This window comes from Rhineura floridana, chromosome 5 (genome assembly GCF_030035675.1).
Source record: "Rhineura floridana isolate rRhiFlo1 chromosome 5, rRhiFlo1.hap2, whole genome shotgun sequence".
Lineage (NCBI taxonomy): Eukaryota > Metazoa > Chordata > Lepidosauria > Squamata > Rhineuridae > Rhineura > Rhineura floridana.
This window is the reverse complement of record NC_084484.1, coordinates 24354680-24370635: the sequence shown is the minus strand read 5'-3', so window position 1 is coordinate 24370635 and position 15956 is coordinate 24354680. Positions and strand designations below refer to the sequence as shown.

At 40.2% G+C, this 15956-nt stretch overlaps 1 protein-coding gene across 10 annotated transcripts in view; it reads left to right on the top strand.

Annotated features, from left to right (window-relative positions):
- Window positions 1-15956, top strand: part of KLF12 (KLF transcription factor 12) — a 302241-nt gene that overhangs the window by 14032 nt on the left and 272253 nt on the right. The window contains exon 1 of one of the 10 annotated variants that reach the window (XM_061629988.1): window positions 15339-15350. The exons of 8 other annotated variants lie outside the window; for them this stretch is intronic. The gene's annotated coding sequence lies outside the window, so the exon portion shown is untranslated. Of the gene's footprint in view, window positions 1-15338; window positions 15351-15871; window positions 15895-15956 lie in introns of those variants that run through there. One more of the 10 variants, XM_061629989.1, reaches the window with a different exon arrangement.

Genomic DNA, 15956 nt, shown 5'->3' with positions numbered 1-15956 from the left:
AATGGTAGAGAATTGAATTATGGAATCTGGATAAAGCAAAAAGCTGAAAAAGTCTTTATTAAATACAAAATTAAAAATATAGTCTTTATTAAAAATAAAGAACCAGAATTATATGCGCTAGTGGCAAACTCTTTCACCAAGTGCCAGTCCTTTTGTAGCCAAAATGGCACCATCCATGTACTAAAGAAGGTACCAATAGGCTTGGGAGAATCCCAAGATATGTAGAAGTACAAAAAACTTCAATGAAAAAACTTTTAAGGGGGAGACCCCCCCCATATAGCCCAGTGAGGACTAAGCATAGGGCCATAGGGAAAAACTGAAAACGGGAGTCAGGTGGTAGGAATGGAATAGAATGGAATGGATTATCTTGGAAGTGGACTTGGCTGGCTGATTGGAACTCTGAACAGGACCATTCCACCATGTGACTTATTGTTGCAGATTCCACATGTTTTTAATAAATAGTGAAGCTAACTATGTATGTGTTGAGAGAGAAGCAGGTAACTTTTGGCACAGCCTTTCAACTGAAATAACATCTAGGTCATATTGGGATGTATAAAAACTGAAATTAAACCCCCCCCCCAGAGCTTTGGGGGAACTTCGGTTTCCAGAAGCTGGAAAGACATGAAGCTCAAGCTGCATTGGGCATTTTCAGGTCCATTTTCAGCAGAGGATTAGATGTTATGAAGGAAATGCTGTGTTTGTATGCCACAATGTCCTCCTTTTTTTGTCTTTATGACATTACCTGTATGATATACTACACAGTCTGTGTGGCTGCTAGGCATGATGTGTTGCAAAAATAAACACAAATCCCAACATTGCAACCTCTGTGCTGTCTAGCCCAGCTCTAGGGTGTCATGTGCACATCTGACTGGCATGTACTTTGAGCAGTCCTGGGCACTGAATTATTTCATTATTAGTTTTTAAAGTGGGACATTGCAGCACATATAAAATATTGGTCCAACAGGCTGTTGAAAAATGGGGTTGTCCCACCCAAATCAAAGCACTTGATCATTTTGTGATTAAGTTACATGGTGTTTTTTCAGACTACACACGTCTAATTCTGAAACTTGAAATACTGTATTGTTTTCCATTTTTGTTTACTGCAGGCACTCAGAACTGCCTCCTCTGTTCCAGCCGGCACCCAGAGTGGCTTACTAAAACAAAACAAGTTGCATAAAAGCATCAAAACAGGACGCACAAATCTGGGTTAAATTGAGTCATACTATCGGTCCTCCTGGCCCGCTATTGCCAGCAACTCTTCAAGCCTAAATCAGGAATCTTTTGCAGCCCTACTACTAGAGGTCCATTTAACCTTAGAGATCCCAGTGATTAAACCTGGGACTTTCTTCATGCAAAACATGTGCATTATTACCGAGTCACGGCCTTTCTCCAAGACAGAAACCAAACCTAAAACAAATCTTCTTCACCACATAGGGCAAGAATTGTGGGGAGGGATATCATCACTCATTAATGTTACTGTAATCATTCCTTAATGTGAGAGAATTAAGCAGAGCTTTAAAAGAGCAACAACCCAGTTGGTCAATAATCCGTTTTCCTTCTCTTCCTTGACTCCTCCTTCCTAACCTGACACCTTTCCCAGCATTCACATTTCTTTGGCTACCAAGCACAGAACTGGCTTTCAAAGCACACATTTACATCTGTAGTGATTTGTGTGTACATATTTACATGTTATGGATGTGTCAGTATATAGGTCCTTGGAGTCCTGGAATGGAAATTTTTTAGTGGAAATATATTGCAGTTGCTGTCAGAAGCACTACTGTAAACCAGTAAGCAGAGTTATTTTCCCTGAGTTAGTACTTGTTTATGTAGTGAAATTTCATGTGGGAGCTAGGGAAAGCTGTATAGTGTAGTAATTCCCAAACTCTGGACCACGAGAGAACTATGACTGGGTTACAAGGTATATATTAGAATAAATAAGAGTTCCTGTGAGGCTAAAGTACCAATGTCTAGAGAAGATGGCCAGCTGCATCTCTGCATGATTCAGGGTCAGACCTTGCCTCTTTCAAGTTTACTATCTCTGTGTGCGTGGAGGCAATTCTGGAGTGTTTCTGCACTGGGTGAGAACATCATCCTGTATTCTAATTCTGAATCAGTTCTCTGAATGCTGTCGCTCATATAATACAAAACCACAACAGCCAGGGGAGGTATCTGTGGACTATATAAACCCAAGGTTTGCAGGTTTTTTTTAAAGAAACAAACTTAATCCAATGAAGACTGAGCATGCTCAGTGACCAGAATGCCGACTGGCTGTTGAGAAGGGGGAAAGCTGAAAACCACGGGGGGGGGTAGATGGGAATGGAATAGAGTGGCAGGAAAAGATGGCCAGAGGGAGAGACATGTGGATGTAAAGGCACCCACCCATTCCCTTGCCAGCCATGAATGGCCACCTCTTCCCTTGCTCTGTTGCCAGCTGGCGGCTCCTGCCTGACCCCTTGCTCTCTTGCCCCCTTCCTCTGGACAGCCTCCTGCCTGAGAAGGGGGAACTCAGACACACATAACATTTTGTTGTAAGGCCCAATTTGTATACATGAATAGTGAACTTAGGTCCTGAGTTATAATAGGTATGTAGCTATATGTTGGGGTTCCTGAGAAACAAGAGGCAGGTGTCAGCATGTTCAAGTTTTGCAGAAGTAGAAAAAATATTTAGGGTTAAAAAAATCTAAGAAGGGAAAACAACAACAACATAGCCCAATGAGGATTGAGTATGCTCAGCTGCCACAGAATACTGAGTGGCCTTTGGGTAGATCGGGAAACCTGGGGAATGTAATAGAGTATCCTGAAATTGTGTATCTTAGAACACGGAACAAGAGCATTCTACACTGCAACGTTTTGTTGCAGGTCCCGCTTGCCCAATCCTAATTAATAACACAGCAGAATCACCCTTCCTTTAGAGGAGGTTGCCCATTGTATTTGCATGAGTCACTTCTCTGGACTTGCTCCTTCAAATCAGGAGGCACACTGAGACGCTTGCCTCATGCCAAACAGAGGGGCTGGGCTCCTCTGGTGATAGGTAATTTCTGTACTTTCCCACATTCTACAAGTTTGACTTTTTAAATTCCAAGAGTAAAGTGTGACTCTACATCCTGATGCAGAATAAACTGTGCCTGTGATATTGGGAGCTTGAGAAACACTGTTGCAACATTTCCCATAACTCTGTAGAAAGAACCCTTCTCTTCCAATGGTTGATTCTATTCAATCTGATTTAGTTTATTTCATTTGCACCAGCCAGTCCCCACATGTTCATAGGGCTGATATTTAAAATCGCTCAAAGATTTTCTTTAGAGGTTTAGTTAGTGATTTTTTATTAGCCTTTTGGAAAATGATCTATGTACGTAAAACATTGCAATTCCCACGTTTCTTACCATTCATACCCAAAATATAGGCTGTTTAAAAATATTATACAATCCTGCGGATTTTAAAATTACTACAACATTGGGACCAGGAGGTGGAAGCTGTGTTTTCTATTTTTCTCAGTGGCTATAAGAACTAGAAACTTTAAAAAAAGAAAGAAACAAACGCCAGATGCTCACTTTTATATAATTGTTGGGCAAAAGACATGTGAGTACATGCATAGCATTAACAAATAGAAATTAGGGTTCTGTCAGCCTAATTAGCTGATTAAACTTGCATAAATCTGCAAATTCATAAACCAACAGTTCTTAAGAAAAGTAATTTGCTTTCTGGAGTCAGGCAGAATCACAGCTTTGCGAACTCATCAGAAGCAGACAAACTTCCTTCCAGGAGGCCAGGCATGGACCAGAAAAGGTGGACCAGCATGACAGAAAGCTCTATGGCCTCTGTCCAATTCTTTCTCCCAGCCTTGTTGCCTGAGCAGAGTGAGGAACATGGCAGCCACCAATTTAGACGTTGGAGAGAAAGAAGCTTATTGCTGCCTCTGAAATGGCACTTGATTAATGGATGCACCTTTAAAATCAGTTGGAAGATCTTTAGACTGTTTGATCAATTAAACGTTGCAATCCTAGCCAGGATAGAATTTTTCTAAGAACCTTAACAGATGGCTCAGCATTTTTCTTTGTTATCAACTTTCTCAGACTCTGTTGATGTTTGATGTTTCTGTGTGTGTTTCCTTTGCCCCAGAGAAAGGCAGTTGTAAATGGTGTGGGAGCGAAGAACTGTATGTGGTACTGCTTTCACATACTACTTTAGATCAGGTTGGGGAACCTGTGGCCCTCCTGAATGTTGCTGGACTAGAATTCCCACCACCCCTAACCATTGACCAGCGGCTGATAGGAGATGGAGTCCTACCATATCTGGTGGACCACAGGTTTCTCACCCATGCTTTAGATTGTTCTGTACAAGACTTTGGGAATAGTCAGTAGAAAGTGAAGTGCTACCATAGGTATATATTACTGATAGTAGTTTAACACAGACCCAAAGTCAGTATTTTTTCCCCTGTTAATGTGATCCTAAATTTCCCATATCCTGAGAGAGGGAGATCCAGATGACTATAGGAACTATGCCTCCTGCCTTTTAGTAGAAAGAATATGGTTGAGTACAACCACAGAAGTTCTCATCTGCAAATTTAACATAGAAGATTAATACTAGAACTTGGGGCCGTGCAATGAAGCTGAATTTGGAAGATGCAGGTCAGCCAAAAGAAAGTACTTCTCCACACAGCACATAGTTGAACTATGGAATTCGCTCCCACTAGAGGTAGTGATGGCCACCAACTTGGATTAGATAGGTTCATGGAGGATAAGGCTATCAGTGGCTATCCATAGTGGCTATGTTCTACCTCCAGTGTCTGAGGCAGTGTGCATGTGAACACCAGTTGCTGGGAATCGCAGGTGGAGAGAGTGTTGTGTTCAGGCCCTGCTTTCTGCCTTCCCATGGGCATCTAGTTGGGAACAGGATGCTGGACTGGATAGGTCTTCAGCCTGATCCAGCAGGCTCTTCTATATTCTTATTGAATATTTCTGTGTGTATCCAACAATAGTTTAAAACTCAGTTGAAAGGTATAATACAATTAATGTAAAATTTATCAGATAGTTTACACTAAAACCATCCCATATGAGCTAATGTGTATGCACTGAAAGGCTTCTTAAATAATTTTCCCGGCTTTCTTTTTTGTTGCTATCAGACAGTATTGACGACTGTGCAGTAGCTGAGAGTAGCTGGAGTTGAAAGCAGCTACCATCTTAGCAGGAGATCTGTTCTGCACAACGTAGGAAGTGGACTTTTAATGTTGTGGTACCAACACTTCAGAATTTCCTCCCTTTAAATATTAGACAGAGTAAGACGCCATCTCTGTTGTCTTTTCGGCGCCTATTGAAAACCTTCCTCTTTCAACAAGCCTTTAAAGTAAAGGCCTTTTCCCAGTCTGTGGCTGTGCTGGGATTGCTTTTTAAGATGTTTTTAAAGTTGTTTTTTAAATATGTTTTTAAGATGTTGTTTTTAAGACATTTTAACGCGATTTTAGTGTTTTTGTTTCTGTCTTGGGATCCTTCAACAACAACAAGAAGATACTGGATGAGCCTTTGGACTGATCCAGCAGGGCTCTTGTTATGCTTTTCATATTGTACCTTACTCTTCCCAGTCAGCACAATTGCAATATCCTCCAACTTGCATAGGCAAGTCTCTCTAGATCACAGACTTCTTTGTTCGTATCATTAGGGCACCAAAGATGGTATCAGCAGTGGGGTGCCATCCAGAGTCAACAATGGTTGTTCAGACTAGTGAGTATGAGGGTGTGTTACCCACAGATTTCTGCTTATGATCTCGGCTCACTTCTGTTTTCAGACCCCTTTGCGTTTATCCTGTTTACTACTACTACTACTTTATTATTTATTTATTTATTTATTTATTTATTTTCTATCCCGCTCTTACTCCCAGAAGGAGCCCAGGGTGACAAACAAGGGACAAAACTCTAAAAACAGCTTAAAAAATAAATTATATCTTAAAAAAAAAATTTTTTTTAAACATCTTAAAAAGCAATTCCAACACAGGTGCAGATTGGAACAAGGTCTCTCCTTAAAAGTCTTGCTGAAAGAGGCAGTAGTTGTCACAGACCAGTGGGTCCAGGGTAGGCTTTTTCAGGATCACTAGCTCTTTCAGGGCATCTGGGACCATTCCCTCCTGCAAAGATGCATTGAACATACCCTGGATCCACTTGATCACACCCCCTTGGCAAGCTTTAATAAGCCAAGAAGGGCAAGCATCGAGAGAACACGTTGCTGGCTGCATTGCAGCAAGCACCTTGCCCATGTTATCAATCCACATGAACTGATCCTGATCCTAAGAAGCTGCAGGAGATGTTGCACTGGATACCTCACTGGGGACTACAGTAGATGTGGATAGGCCGGGCATCAAGATTGCTGCAGAGGCAAGCAACTTTACCCTTGAAGTGCCTTGCAAACAATTCACAGTGAGCTTCTGAAGGGTCTAAAACCATTTCCTGGAGTTTATGTTAACAGATGTTGACTCTGATGTTACTTATCTGTGTGTACTTGACAAGATGAAGTTATCTTGAGCTGAAACAGAGGCAGGTTTGAGCTCCTAATTATCCAAGGGGTCTTTTTTCTCAGCCTCTGAGTAATCGTTGGGTCAGTGTAAATAAAGTGGAGACTTAAGCAAACTGAAGGATGATTATTACTAGGCAACTGATCATATGAACATGAATGTTGTCTTTTTCTGTGTAATCCCATCTTTCTTGCCTCTGGATTAGGTTTTTCGTTATACATTTAGGTGAAAATGCTATTTTTTCAAAATGCACTTTTACTTGTTGAACTGGCATGCAGCGTGTTTACTTCCTGCTTCTTCTAATACATGTGTCTTTGTTCAACCAGTGCTTGGTAGCTTCTTCTTTTCAGTCTTCTGAATTCTGAACACCAAATGACCTCTTTAGTTTTTCTGCTGAGGCTTATCAAAGTAACAGGTTGGGGTTGACTTGGCTAAGTCTTGGTAGGAAATTGGATATATATGCTGTCCTCATGTGTTTTTAAGTCACAATTATGTCCGGCTCAAGCTTGGAAGTTTGTTTGGGGCAAATAGTGGGTGTAAAGTGCTGCATTCATGTGCTTATAATATACATTACTCAGTTCCTGAAGGAAGCATAAGTCATCAGAACTGTAAATGTCTTTTCAACCTGGAGTTAGGAAAATTGATCTTCTCTTTGGACTGTCTTGAGTGTCACGCACATAAAATATTGTTAAGAGTCCTTGTGCATAAACCTGGAAACTCATTTCCTATCAGACATTTTTATCCTTCTGGTTCTTACCTTCTATTAAACTTTCTTTTTTCAATAGTCTTCTCTTCCTTTACTGGCTCACGGATGACCTTGCTTTTTCTCAAAGACGCCACCAAGCTAATCACTTGAGATGTATCTCCTGCTCATGAGTGTTAATTATGTCTCCAGAAAGCTGATGAAGGTAATCGTGCTTTATAGTGACTATCTGACAAAAACAACATAGGTAAAGTTAGGTCTTAAAATATGCCCCTGTGGACATATTTGCAAAAGACTTTTTATGAGTAAAGGATCATTAGTGCAAAACTAACAAGTGGTCCCAGCAAGATGCTTCTCCTCATGCATTAAAATCATGAATCCATCTTCTTCTTGTTATGTGTCTTCAAGTCGATTACAACTTACGGCGATCCTATGAATCAGCGACCTCCAAGAGCATCTGTCATGAACCACCCTGTTCAGATCTTGTAAGTTCAGAATCCATCTTGGATCCTTCTTATATTCTGGCATCTGTAACGTATTTTGACAGGGATACATGAGGGACTGGATTGTCTCAAATCATGTGTTTTTCTACCATGGCAGGAGGGTTCCATGTACGTTGAGATATCTGTTGGACTCCTTCAAAAACGCTATGCAAATGTATCCTAAATGGGACTCTTCCACAGTATTCACACTTAGGGCTGATTCACTCATGCATATTTATCACTTAACAATTCCCATTTCCCAGAGATGGGATGATATGAAACTTTTATTTTTGTGCCAATAATTTTATGATGGCTCCTTCACACATGCAAATTATCATTTGATTCAGTAGTCTTATTTTATAACTCCCAGTATTATGCTTTGTATTTGTGGTCAGTTGACTGTAATAAAGATTGATGATAATGATGATTCAGTAGTCAATAGGTGATGAACGTGCATGTGTGAACCTTGTCACAAAATACTGATTCACATTAACCAGGTGTAATGGTTCACCAATGACTACTGCTTTGGACTTAGAAAAGAAGTAGACTGATAAGCAATTTCTGGCTTCTTAATGGGGTTTTCTCTGTTGGGAGGGGGCTGTATGATTAGGCAGGGTGTAGCAGAGGAAGAGATGATACTGCTAGGCCTTTCTATCAGTTCTGTGAGAGAGCAGCTCCATCAAGCTCCTCCTTTAACTGTCACCTAGAAGCAGCCATTTCATTAGTCTATAGCAGAGGGAGAGATGGGGTTGCAGGGCCTCTCCATTGGTGCAGCTGAGATGCCAATAACCTTTGGCTCCTCCTCTCTATGAACTCTTTCTATTGCAGCGCTCTAACTAGGATCTCTCCCTGAGTTTGCTTCCCCCCCATTAATTCTTTTTCCTTTCGCACCATGCCGTTTAGACTCTATAAACATATTATTGATATTTGTAAGCCAGTCTGGGAGACCTTTGTTTTTTTAAAAAACTAAAGAATGGGGTAAACATATTTTAAATAAATAGGGTTTCAGCAAAGGCTTTTTCAAGGAACAGAGAATTGCCAGTAGGAATATATTGAAAAAGGGCAGAGGTACAATTAAAAACAGGGAACTGGATTTGTACATTGTCTAAAAGCCAAACAAATGTGTGAGAAACGTTCTGCATCTGTTTTAATGCTACACACCAGTGGAATCTCTTTAATTAGATGATTCCTTTCCTTGCTTTGTCTTTGACACATTTGGGGGGAATCGGAAACAGCCAAATATCAGTTGTCAGTCTGTGCAGTTTAAAACAATTAGCATTTTTAAACAGCTTTCCATGTGAATAATACAGAGTTCAGAATTGTGTGACACTTAATTGGAAACAAATCAATTTAAGATCCTCAGCAAAGTTGAAATGAAGAGCCACATCATCACTAATTTACCTAATAGGAATTCACTGTAGTGGAGCGATTTGAAGGGTAGGTACTTAGGGCCTGTTCCTTACTAATTTTAAATGGACGCTCCTTACTGTTGGTGATAGGGCAGTGGGGCTTTCTAGACCTAAACAGCTAAACAAGTGGGCCTCATTGCCAGAGAGTTACATTTGCCCCGGCACTATCCCAGTTCAAAGGCCTGTAGGAGAGCTGGCCCACCATCCCGTATTTGAGCAACCGAATGACTTTCTGGTTGCTGTCCTGGCCTTGGCTTGCTTGATTTAACATTCAAGGTGGTGTGTATTCTGCGGGAGAACAGAAAGTGCAGAATGTGGTACTTGGCATAGAGTTCAGCTTCCTGACCATCTCTGTTTTTTTAAATCAAAATGTATTTACAACCAAGCAGGTTTCTAGTCCTTATACCTTAAATATGGGTTTGAAAGTGTGCAGACAATGCCAGATGGTAGCTCAGAAGCAGAGGGGTACCTGAATAAAATTTCCATTATTTGGGGGGGGGTGTTGCCACTGCTCTGCATAGCTTCTTATCTCTCGTTTGGACTTTGTTGTTATGTGCCTTCAAGTTGATTACGACATATGGTGACCCTATTATGAATCAGTGACCTCCAAGAGCATCTGTCGTGAACCACCCTGTTCAGATCTTGTAAGTTCAGGTCTGTGGCTTCCTTTATGGAATCAATCCATCTCTTGTTTGGCCTTCCTCTTTTTCTACTCCCTTCTGTTCTTCCCAGCATTATTGTATTTTCTAGTGAATCATGTCTTCTCATTATGTGTTCAAAGTATGATAACCTGTTTCATCATTTTCACTTCTAGTGATACTTCTGGTTTAATTGGTTCTGACATCCAATCCATGGTATGCGCAAAGCTCTCCTCCAACACCACATTTCAAATGAGTTGATTTTTCTCTCATCTGCTTTTTTCACTGTCCACCTTTCACATCCATCCATAGACATCGGGAATACCATGGCCTGAATGATCCTGCCTTTAGTGTTCAGTGATTACATGTTTGCATTTGAGCTCATTTGCATTAGCAAAACAAAAATAAACTATGTAAAATAGCTACAATTGCAGAATAAATTATACAAAATTTAAAAAGCAAATTTGTTCAATTTGCATAATACATACTGCTTACAGAATTCATTTTTTCCTTAGGCAAAACTTGGCCTAGGTGCAGAATTCTTCTTTCTTGGTTTGTTTTAGTGCTGAGTACATAAGCCTGGATTCTGTACCTTATTTCTGTGCCTTATTTCTATCTAGCTAGTTGAAAATTAGTAACATTTGCTTTTGTTGTCAGTTTTCAGCCCCTCTACTTACCACCAGGCACTAGACAGGAGTAAACTATTATTGAAGTGCATGCTCAGCCCTGAAAAATATGTCAACACATTACTAGCTCATAGAACGTTTTACTATTATTTTATTTATTTATCATTATTTATTAAATTTATATCCTGACCTTCCTCCTAGTAGGAGCCCAGGGCAGCCCATCTGCCTCCACTGTTGGTCTTTTCTGACATATAAGTGGCCTGATTGGAAGCTTCTCTGTTTCAGATTTTTTGTTATGTGCCTTCAAGTCGATTACGACTTATGGCGACCCAATGAATCAGCAACCTCCAATAGCATCTGTCATGAACCACCCTGTTCAGATCTTGTAAGTTCAGGTCTGTGGCTTCCTTTATGGAATCAATCCATCTCTTTTTTGGTCTTCTTTTCTACTCCCTCCTGTTTTTTCCCAGCATTATTGTCTTTTCTAGTGAATCCTGTCTTCTCATGATGTGTCCAAAGTATGATACCTCAGTTTTATCATACTAGCTTCTAGGGATAGTTCTAGTTTAATTTGTTCTAACACCCAATTTGTCTTTTTTTTTTTTTTTGCAGTCTATGGTATACGCAAAGCTCTCCTCCAACGCCACATTTCAAATGAGTTGATTTTTCTCTTACCCGCTTTTTTCACTGTCCAACTTTCACATCCACATAGAGATCGGGAATACCATTGTCTGAATGATCCTGAGTTTAGTGTTCAGTGATACATCTTTGCATTTGAGGACCTTTTCTAGTTCTCTCATAGCTGCCCTCTCCAGTCCTAGCCTTCTTCTAATTTCTTGACTATTGTCTCCATTTTGGTTAATGACTGTGCCAAAGTATTGATAATACTTGACAAGTTCTGAAGTCAATTCTTACCCACCACAGGTGGCCAGGTAAGTATTTGAAAGCCCAAATAAGTAAGCTTCTCTGTCAGGTGTTCTGTATATTGGTTTTCATACAAACATCCTGCTTCATACCCTGCTGTCAAATTATTGAATTAGGGTGTCTGCAGCTCAGTTCTGTGCAGACTTCCTTGGAAGTAAGAATGCTCGGGATTGCAGCATTAGAGTTTGCTTCATTGGAAGGCCACGAACATCTCTTTGTTGTTGTTGTTTTTGGATCTTTTTAAAAATGAATATAATAGGGAAGTCTGCTCTGTGAAGGGAGGGTGGTCTCATCAAAGGAAGGATTGCTTATTTGGCTTCTTGGGTAACACAGTGTGCTAAATAATGACTTGAGAGGACTATGGTTTAAAGGAATCACAACTGTTATTTAGTTTTTTAACATATCCCCAGGGTGTTTGGGCTTTATTGTTTGGTGATCCATAACATGATGATCATAATAATATTGGGCTGAAAAGAATGTGGATGTAATGTTAATTCTGAATATCTGCAGGACTTGATAAGCAAGGGTTGCATTTGAATAATGTTGAATAATGTCCATGCATCTTGACTACAGATGTTCCTCCATATTCTAATGTGTGTACACACAGCAAAAGAGGCACTTGTAGAATCGTTTCACTTGTGATTTCCCCCCCTAATGTGTACCATCCTTTATTGTGGGGTCCATGTAAAAAGTGTCCTTTATATAGAACACATGGTGCTGTTATCTCTGGAATACTGTGTGCAGTTCTGCTCACTGCATCTCAAAAAGGGCATTGGAGAACTGGGAAGGATGCTGGGAACGGCAGCCAAAATGATGATGCCAGACTGGGGCATCTTTCTTATGAAGAACAGCTAAAGCGTTTGGGGCTTAGAAAAAATACAACCAATGGGGAATGTGATAGAGCTTATAAAACTAAGCATGGTGTACAGGGATAATCTCTCTCTCGTAATACTAGAATTCTGTGTCAGTCAATGAAATTTATTGTCTATTAATTGTCTTGTTGCTCTGTACTTATGTATTTAAGTCTAGATTATTTCTTTTGTAATATTGAGTTTATTCTATGTTTGTTGAATTGTTGATTTTGTCCTGTTTGAATTTATTGATACGTTTTGTAAGCTGATTTCTCGCCATTCAGTGTTCTGTATTGTGATAATTAATGTCCATTGTTGTAAGCTGCTTTGGGCACAGGTCACTGTGGAAAGGTAGCAGATAAATAAACTAAATTAATCAATCCTTTTTTTTTTAACAGACAAAAGAATATACTTCTTCACACAACTCATGTTTCATTTTCCAGAAATTGTGGTGATGGCTGCATAGTTAGTTGGTTTAAAAAGGGCAGTGAAAAGTAGACAGTTTTATGGGGTGTAGGTCTATCAATGGGTAGTTCAATGGAATCTCCAGGCTTAGCGGTGATATATGTTTCTGGGGTGTACAGGGAAGATACTGGTTTCATGCACTGCTGGGAGCTTCCTCAAAGCACCTTGATGGCCAGAGCCAGAAACTGGTGAACTTAAATTCCACATGATGCATTTGTTACTGGACTGTACAATTCTGACTGAAGATGAGGGTTCTTCCTACATATACAAAACTAGCATGTCAGGGAAAAGCCTTGCCTGCAGTCTTCAAGTATTTTATGCAAGGATGCATTCTGTCACCTGCAATGAAGAAACAAACCAACAGCAGATTCATCAGGTTGTGTGTAGGGATAGGATCTGCTGGCCAGTGCTGATTTGAAAGCATTCCGTCGACCTAATGGGCCAGTATCGATTCAAGTTCGTTCTTTGTCCACTTGCTGCTGCTTTTACTGATAAGGTTTTTCCCTTACAAAAATATTAATATTGATAATTTTAAAGGAAATATTGATAATATAAAATATTGATATTTGGAAAGGAAATATTGATAAAATTATAATTCTTAATATCAATATTTTAGAGGCAGAGTTTTTTTTTTTTTAAGAAAGCTGTTTTTGAAAATAGCCATGGAAAATTGCTATGTAAAAATCCAATCCGCAATGATAGAAAAGAAGCAAATTAATGGAAAATTTGGTACCAAATCCCAATTGGGTGGAATTCTAGCACATCCCTAGTTGTGTAAGACATTTGTTCATCTGGGTCAGCTGTAAATGTTTTCACTTGTTAGTATTGTATTACTTCAGTCTGTAGCATATTACTTAATAAGAAACAACATGATACCACACTTACCAATAGATTCTGGTTAAACATTATTCACGAAACTGCATTTGTATTCCTTCCCACCCAACTATACTTAATATAGTTTTAATAATTCACTTCAGCAGATCCTGTTAGCAACTAATCAGTTGAACATCTCAAGGGCTTATGTTAGCATCTAAAAACGGGAAAGTGCCATCCTTGAAGCAAGAGAAACAGAAATGAGCAGAAGAGATTTGATATACCAGTTGCATGAAAAGAATGTTGTATTGCATCTGGGAAGCTAGAATGGATCCATTTTCTGCTTGTGCAACATGAAGAAATTTCATGTGTATTTATGAAAAAGATGTTGCATTGAACTCCTTAGGAGTATTGTTGGGCTATTTTTAGGTGATGAGAAATTGAGCTATTCATCCTGCTGTGGCCACTCCCAACATGCAGAATGTCTAGCAGTAGACTGATGACCCAGCTCTCTTTTTTCTGTTTCGTATTGAGTTAGTATAGTTCCTCTGTGTCACTTTAATTTTGTTTGCTGTCCTGAACCAGCAGGAAGGTGGGATATAAATTTAAGAAATAAAGAAATAAAATTCTGTACATGAGTTTGACATGTAATAATAGAACAAAGGTAAACTGGATTTGTGAAAGTGCCAGTACATGGATGTTCAAGGTAGCAAGAAATAAAAACTGGGTTTTCTATAGTGAAGTGTAGCAGGACACTTAGCATGACAGCTGTGGGGAAATACAACAGAAGCATGAACAGAGGCAGCATTTCATAAATCTCTGGAAAATTCATTAAAAGCTGTCTGAGCCACGATAGTGAAATGGAACCTACATGTGAGCCCCATGCCAGGCAAAAGTACAGAAAAGAAATACTCTCTCTCAGTGGAACTCTGCTAGGCCTTGCTTAAGTGTCCAGTGCTGCTAACTGCTGGGATTGACCGTACGGTACTCTTAAAATGCCTAGCTGCCAATTTCAAACTTGGGTATCTGTAAATTAGGACAGAGAAAGGGGCACTATTGTTTTTTTGTTTGTTATCCCTCTAAAGCAGAGATGGGGAGCCTGCAGCCCTTGGCTAATTTTATGTCAGTGGTGAATAGGGGAAAGTGGAAAAGTGGATTCCATTTCCACTTCTAGCTATGCCCACCACTAGTCCCAGCCCCAGCCACTGTTGGCATGCACTCTCTGGACAGATTTACACCTGAGGGAATGTTTCTATCAACGGGGAAAAATCATCCATGCTCTAAAGGCCGTTGACAAGCCCCTTTCAGCCAGCAGCAGCTACTCTTTTCCATCAATTATAGGCTGACTTCTACCCATGCTGGCCTGTAGAGAGGCAGTTGTGTGTATAGTCCTACAGGACCTGAAATCGGCATGGATCTTGGGATGCTCCTTAGGGCATTTTTCAGTGGCCTCAACTCATGGTAGCAGCATGCACATGACTGGCTTACCACTGATGGCTTGAAAACGATGGGCTAAGATGGCTAGGTGCTGCAGCTCATAGTAATGCCTAATGGAATTCTAGTGTACTAGTGCTTTAAATACATATCTCACTAATCCTCATCAGAGCCCTGCATGAGAGATATTAGGCTGAGGGTGAGTGATGTGCCCTGTGGCAACCCGCATGCTTCATGGCCGAACAGGGCTTTGAACCTGGGTCTCCCTGCATCCTAATGCAACTCCAAGGTTCACTGGTTCTCGTCTTTGCTGGCAGGAGGTTCTTACTGAGGAACCTTTGTGAAAGTGATCTCTGCAGAGTGGAGTGGGCTAATGCCAGATTGCAGGCAGCAGAGAGAGAGAGAGAACCAAATCAGCACCAACAATAACCAATATTCTTAAGGAGCTTAAAAGGGAGAGATGTGGTGATGGGGCAGAAGTTGAAAGAGGAAGGTAGTATTCAGGTAAGTCTCTTACAACTTAGACACTTCCGTAGCATGTAGTGGAACTGTAGGAAGGGTGATCTAAAACTGTGTAAACTATGCTCTTAAAAAATAGGTTATACGTAGCCATTGGGTGCAATAATGTGTTCTTCTGAGATGAAAGAATTTGGAGAAGAGGAGAGTGGGCTCATCTGTTCCTCTTTCTCCCCCAAGCCTCGATATGTAGATGGGAATTTGTGTGATTATGTCATCTAAAGGGCAGAATTCCTCTAGTGCAGCTCTGCAGTGCAGCAACAGCAGTAAGTCTTGGAGATGGTCCAGTGTTAATGCCTTTTAATCATGAATGAAATAAAGTAGCCAGGAAAGCATAGTGTTAAACAAATTAATGGGAGGAAGGAGGTTATTATATCTGTCTTTTTTTAAGAGCCCCATCCATTTATGACGTTGTTGCTAATAGCATGCAAATCCTAATGCTTAAAGCTTTAGTTAAAGTATCAAGTTAGCATTAGCTAACATTAGCTACTGACATGCTGCTCAGCTGCTACCTTATGCCCTTTATTGCTGAGTAAGTAATATACAAAGCCGGTTATTTTTCAGATCTCCTTTTTTTGGGTGAAAATTCTATTA